Raw genomic sequence first — 6,834 nt, forward strand, 5'->3', positions numbered from 1 at the left:
AGTGCTTAGTGGAAATACAGAACAGGAAGCTTCCTGTCTAACACTTCAACAACCGTATTGGCACCTCAAACACACAAACAAGCACACACACACAAGCACACACACACACACACACACACACACACACACAAAATGCAGTAGCTTGTGACCTGATCTTGGCCTTGTTGGTTTTGACTGTCAGCTTGGCTTGAGTTTTAAAGGAAGTGGCACTGCAGTATAAGTACAGACAAGAGTGGCACAAACCCTCAGGCCAAGCCTAGAAGTCTAGAAGGACGAATGGAGAAAGACACAGAGCTCTCTTTCTCTCTATACTTCAGTTTCATCCATCTTTCATATTATACCCTGGGACCATTTTAACAAGGGGCCATTTTCAAATAAATGCTGTTCTTTTAAACTTTCTATACATCAAAGAAAATGTATCACTGTTTCTGCAATAAATATTAAGCAGCACAACAGTTTTCAACACTGATAATAAGAAATGTTTCTTGAGCATCAAATCAGTATATTAGAATGATTTCTGAAGGATCATGTGACAGAAGACTGGAGTAATGATGTTGAAAATTCAGCTTTAACATCACAGGAATAAATTACATTTTAAAATATATTCATAGAAAGTGGGTATTTAAAATTGTAATAATGTCACAATATTACTGTTTTTACTGTATTTTTTTTTTTTTTAAATCAAATAAATGCAGCCTTGGTGAGTACAAGTGACTTCTTACTGACCACAAACATTTGAACAGTGTGTAAGTCTATAGGATTTTCTCTTTTTTGAATAAATTAAAAAAACTAAATAAATCATAATATTCGAATAAATTCAAATCAATTTTAAGAAGTAGAACACAAAAAATAGAGTAAAAATTATAAATGTACATTTTATAATTAATTACAAAATACAACAATACTTCTTCTAAACACAATTTTCCTCTAAAAGTTCATAATAGGAAAACAGCTCTTGGTAACACTTTAATTTAGGGTCCAATTCTCACTATTAACTATTGCTTATTATCATGCATATTACTAGTATATTTACTGTTTATTAGTACTTACTGTTTAAAGCACATATTAATGCCTTATTCTGCATGACCATAGTCTACATCCCTTAATCCTACCCAATACCTAAATGTAACAACTACCTAACTATTAATAAGCAGTAATTAGGAGTTTATTGAGGCAAAAGTCGTAGTTAATAGTTAGCTAATAGTGAGAAGTAGGCCCTAATCTAAATTGCGACCCAGTTCTCAATCTAAACCTGAACATTTTATCCACCCCACCCATAACTTGTTTTTCCAAGTTTTTTTTAGATCATCAACTTTGCTGTACCCAAAATAAAACTGTAACATATATAATAACATAATGGAAGCATGAAAGAAAGAAAGCTTGCAAGAAAGAAAAGAGAAAAAAGTTCAAAAAGAAGACTGCAAAAAAAAGAAAGAAAAAAAAGAATTTCTACAGGAAAGAAATGTGTTTGAAAGCAAAAGAAGAAAAGGAAAATTTAAGGGGCAAAATTGGGGCCTCCCGCTGCCTTTGAGTTCAGAGGGCAATAGAGTTCCTTTGCAAACCACATGTAAAATAGATGTCTCAACCTTTTCATTTTTCAATCAAAATAGCTGAACAGTAACTTTTTATTGAAACTGTATGTATGTAAGTGTGAAAGGGTAGACAGACTTTTGTGAGTGGGTTAATTGACAGAAAGAGGGTGCAGTCAGAGGTCAGACAGATAGCAGTGACCTCGAGCTCATGATAAGCACAGCTTCATTAAGATAAGACCCAGCACCCTGCCTCTGATCAGGGCCCATGACTCCAGTGATAACCACCATCTTCTGTCTCCCTCTATCTGTCTGCAGATGAGAGGAAAGCCTGAAAAAAAAAACTTAAAAACTTAACGTAAGCTCCCCAAGAGCTTGTAATCTCCAGATGACATGAAATAAAGTTTTTAAATATTAGAGTATTTGACCTTCACAAAGAAGAGAACAAAACACACTTTTGTGCCTGCAGAGGTCCTGCAAAAGATACATAAAGGCAGACACTCATTTAGTGTTAAAATAACCATGCACAATTGATCTATAAATGAATCAAAAATGTTTCATTTGAAAAAACAAAATCTATGTTCACACTGTAATCTTTCCATCATAGTGATGTTTTTTCTACAATATGCATGTCCTTTTATCGGGTTTAAGTGGTTTATATATACACACTGTATAATGTATTTAATATAACATAATATAGTGTTATAATTTTACATATTGTAGTCAGCCAGTTTTATCACAAAATAAACCAACTAAACACCATAAAAATGATGGACGGATGGACTGGCTGATAACTGATAGATAGACAGACGGATAGAAAGATAGATAGACAGACAGACAGATGAAAGGCAGATAGACAGACAGTCAGACAGACAGACAGATGGATAGATAGGCAGACAGATAGATAGACAGACAGACAGGCAGGCAGGCAGGCAGATAGACAGACAGACAGACAGACGGATAGACAGATAGACAGACAGATAGACAGAGAGACAAACAGACAGACAGACAGACAGACAGACAGATAGATAGATAGATAGATAGATAGATAGATAGATAGATAGACAGACAGACGGAGAGACAGAAAGATAGACAGATGGATAGACAGACAGACAGACAGACAGATAGATAGATAGATAGATAGATAGATAGACAGAGAGACAAACAGACAGACAGATAGATAGATAGATAGATAGATAGATAGATAGATAGATAGATAGATAGATAGATAGATAGATAGATAGATAGATAGATAGATAGATAGATAGTCAGACAGGCAGGCAGATAGACAGAAAGATAGACAGACAGACAGACGGATAGACAGACAGCAGGCAGACAGACAGACAGACAGACAGAGAGACAAACAAACAGACAGACAGACAAACAGACAGACAGACAGACAGACAGACAGAGAGACAAACAAACAGACAGACAGACAAACAGACAGACAGACAGACAGACAGATAGACAGATAGATAGATAGATAGACAGATAGATAGATAGATAGATAGATAGATAGATAGATAGATAGATAGATAGATAGATAGATAGATAGATTAGACAGACAGACAGACAGACAGACAGGCGGATAGACAGAAAGATAGACAGACAGACAGACAGGCGGATAGACAGAAAGATAGACAGACAGACAGACGGATAGATAGATAGACAGACAGAGAGACAAACAGACAGATAGATAGACAGTCAGTCAGACAGGCAGGCAGGCGGATAGACAGAAAGATAGACAGACAGACGGATAGACAGACAGACAGATAGATAGAGAGACAAACAGACAGACAGACAGACAGATAGATAGATAGATAGATAGATAGATAGATAGATAGATAGATAGATAGATAGATAGATAGATAGATAGATAGATAGATAGATAGATAGATAGATAGATAGACAATCAGTCAGACAGACAGACAGACAGACAGGCAGGCAGGCGGATAGACCGAAAGATAGACAGACAGACAGACAGACAGACAGAAAGAAAGAAAGAAAGAAAGAAAGAAAGAAAGAAAGAAAGAAAGAAAGAAAGAAAGAAAGAAAGAAAGAAAGACAGACAGACAGACAGGGAGTCAGATGACAGATAGATAGACAGGCAAACAGACGGATAAATCAGTTGCTTGGAACAAAAATGGTATTAAATGGTATGTCCAAAAAGCTACAATATACTTTTTAAGAGGTAGCTGTATTTACTGAACTGTTTATGTGAATCTAATTGTCTTTCTTTTTTAAACCAAGAGTAATTTTCTCCACCTCTTCCAAGAGTGAAAATCCTTCCTTTTTCTGTTATGGTATGTAAATAAGGTCATGTTTAATTAGACACGTTTCCTTTTCAATGATGCTCGGCACTTCAGAGCAGAGAAGAAGCTTCCAGAAAGGGTCACGGGGAGCAAGAAACACTGCGGATATGAAAGAAGGGGGTTTATTAAGGAAGCGGTAGGCAAGCAGTGATTTAAGAAGATCAGAGAGAGGCCTTGGATGTGTGTGAAATTTGCTCGACACGCTGAAATGACTTGTTCATTTTTAGTGTGCTGGCAGATGTCTTAGCCTGTGCTGTGTGTGTGTGTGCGTGTGTGAGGGCAGATTTTACATCAGCAAGTAAGAGTGTTATAGCTAATTTCGGCCAAAACCGTTTCTCCATGGATAGCGCTATCAAGCTTTAAATGAACACACACATACATACATAAACACAAATGTACAGACATACAGCACTACACAAGCAGCAACAAAGCATTTCAACTCACACAGGACGAAATATTAAATGTCATACCATTTTAAAGGGGTCATGAACTGCTTTGTTTTATTGTTTTGTAACATTTCCTGGGGTGCACTTATAACGTAAGCTTTTTACATCAAAAATTGTTGTAATTTAGAAATAAAAAGCATTTTTCCTACCCTGATTTTAGCCCTCTTATTTGAACACTGTTTTAATGGGCGTGTCTGCTGTGAGACTTCAGTGTGATTGGCTAACATTTTTGCATATGAAATAACTAAGTATTACTCTCTCGAAAACGTTTATCACATTTTTACTATTATAGCTCTCAAGGTTAACTAATCATGAAAAGTCTTGATTATAGCATTACATTTAGATATATGGCATTATATTTAGATCATGGCATGAAAGGTTGCAGTGATGAACATTGTAACCGATCACAGACATGTTGTTGAGCACATGAAAGCAGTGATCTCATTCAAACTGAATTTCTGCACACTAACGAATGCTTTCATCATAACTAACAGTGCAAACATGATACTAACTAAGAGATACGTTAAATAAAACTGAAGTTTTGGTGCGAGTCTAGTAACTGATAAACTTTGATTGACAGCTCAAGCCACTGTAAAGGGAGCGTTCTTTGATTGCTTTCTATATATAATTTAATCACTGTTTAAATAACAGATTATTTAACAGATTTAAATAACAGATTATCTTACTAAGCGAAACAACATGAAGTAGACCGTTTAGTCACTGGTTTAATTTACTAAAGACATAGACAAAGAACATCTGACTGTACATGAATCATTACATATCAGATCAGGTATTAGAACTGACACAGTTACTTACACTTTGTTGCATTACTGTCGAGTCCATATCATAAAAGTCTGTTTGCAAAGCCTGCACCAAAATGTGATTGATTTACCAAAGAATTCACAGTGAAATGTACTGAATACAAATAAATAGGCCTAATGCTCAACTGAGACATTCACAATTTTGAAAATAAATAACCATATTCCTAGCATTAGGATACTTTGATAGGTATAATGTTATTTTTAGTCTTGTATCTCTCTTCTCTCCTCGTCATCTCACTAACATGCCAGTGGGCAGGGCTAACGTTGCAATAATGAAGTTTCACAGCGTTTCACAGATAGGCACAGTATGAGTCGGGACGAGTCATTGGCTGGGCCTGATGTCAATAAAAGCTTTTATTGGACTAACAAGGAAGTTTTCAGTTCTAAAACTTACAGGATATTCTTATAGTACAATGACCTCTTATATATCAAAAGCTCAAGGAAAAGTTGATTTCTCAATTCATGACCCCTTTAATGCCACATTAAAAGGCATAAATCATATGCCTTTTCTAAATACTATGGAAGCTTGTTTCCGCCACTGAATAAAAAATAAAAAGGGTAATTGCGACTTTTTATCAGACAACACACTGCGACTTTTTTTCTCACAGTTGTGTGATATAAATTCGCAATTGTGAGTTATAAAACCAGAATTGTGAGATATGAACTCGCTATTCTGAGAAGAAAAGTATGTATTTTTTTCCCCTTCAAAATTGGACTTTATAACCCACAATTGCAAGTTTATATCTCACAATTCTGTGAAAAGAATTCAGAATTATGAGATATAAACTCGCAATTGCGAGAAAAAAAGTCAGAATTGTGAGTCTATATCTATGATATACCGGGAAAAAAATGATAAACATTTAATATGTTTTAAAGGCTTTTATTGGCAAAAACATTCAATATATGCAATAATAATATAGTCAGTAACAGTGTTGACCCTTGAACAGTGTTCATAACCTCTTCTTTGTCATCTAATTGTGAGGTAAAGTTTAAAATAAGAAATAAAGTCACACTGTAAAATATACAATTAAAGGGGACCTATTATGCCCATTTTTACAAGATGTAATTTAAGTCTCAGGTGTCCCCAGAATGTGTCTGTGAAGTTTCAGCTTAAAATACCTCACAGATCACTTATAAATCCATGTTGTAAATACCCATTTCTGACTACAGTCAAGAACTGGCTGTTTTTGTGCATGTGCCTTTAAATGCAAATGAGCTGCTGTGCCCCGCCCCCTCTCTACGATCACAGTTCTTGCCTCAATAGGATTCTCTGCCAAATGTTATCTAGACATCTGCTTGGTTTTGATTTTCATATCACGGATAGCAGTCTTCTTTCAAAATTAAAGTTTATTATTTCCACACGTTTTAAAGCTATATCAGTTCAAACATCTAATGGATCTTTTTCTGAGTGCACTTATCTGAACCACACGCACACACACAGCTGGCTGTCAAACGTCAAGTCTCGTGAGTAACTTCTCTTTCACATTTTTTTGTTTTGTTTAAACTGTCAAATACACATAAGGTTCTGTCAAAAACACACACAGTTCACATGAACACAGTCAGTCAAGTCTGTAAATAGCAGGCAACGTTACAGAAATCGCATGTGTATATTACATATGTGGTGCATTGCATTCCCTTCAAAAATAAAACTAATCCACTGCGTTTAGCGGCTCAGATGTAGGTAAATGAAGACTGTTATGTTCACTCTTACATCCAACAACAAAAC

General features: G+C 35.5%; 1 long non-coding RNA gene across 1 annotated transcript; it reads right to left on the reverse strand.

The window, feature by feature from the left end:
- Positions 1-1,119: 1,119 nt before the first annotated feature.
- On the reverse strand, positions 1,120-4,146 carry LOC125262777. The gene is made up of 3 exons (XR_007183605.1): positions 3,795-4,146; positions 1,958-2,003; positions 1,120-1,860 (listed from the first exon to the last, which is right to left on the reverse strand). It is a non-coding gene; the product is annotated as an uncharacterized LOC125262777 (long non-coding RNA).
- Between the last annotated feature and the right edge of the window lie 2,688 nt (positions 4,147-6,834).

This window comes from Megalobrama amblycephala, linkage group LG2 (genome assembly GCF_018812025.1).
Source record: "Megalobrama amblycephala isolate DHTTF-2021 linkage group LG2, ASM1881202v1, whole genome shotgun sequence".
Lineage (NCBI taxonomy): Eukaryota > Metazoa > Chordata > Actinopteri > Cypriniformes > Xenocyprididae > Megalobrama > Megalobrama amblycephala.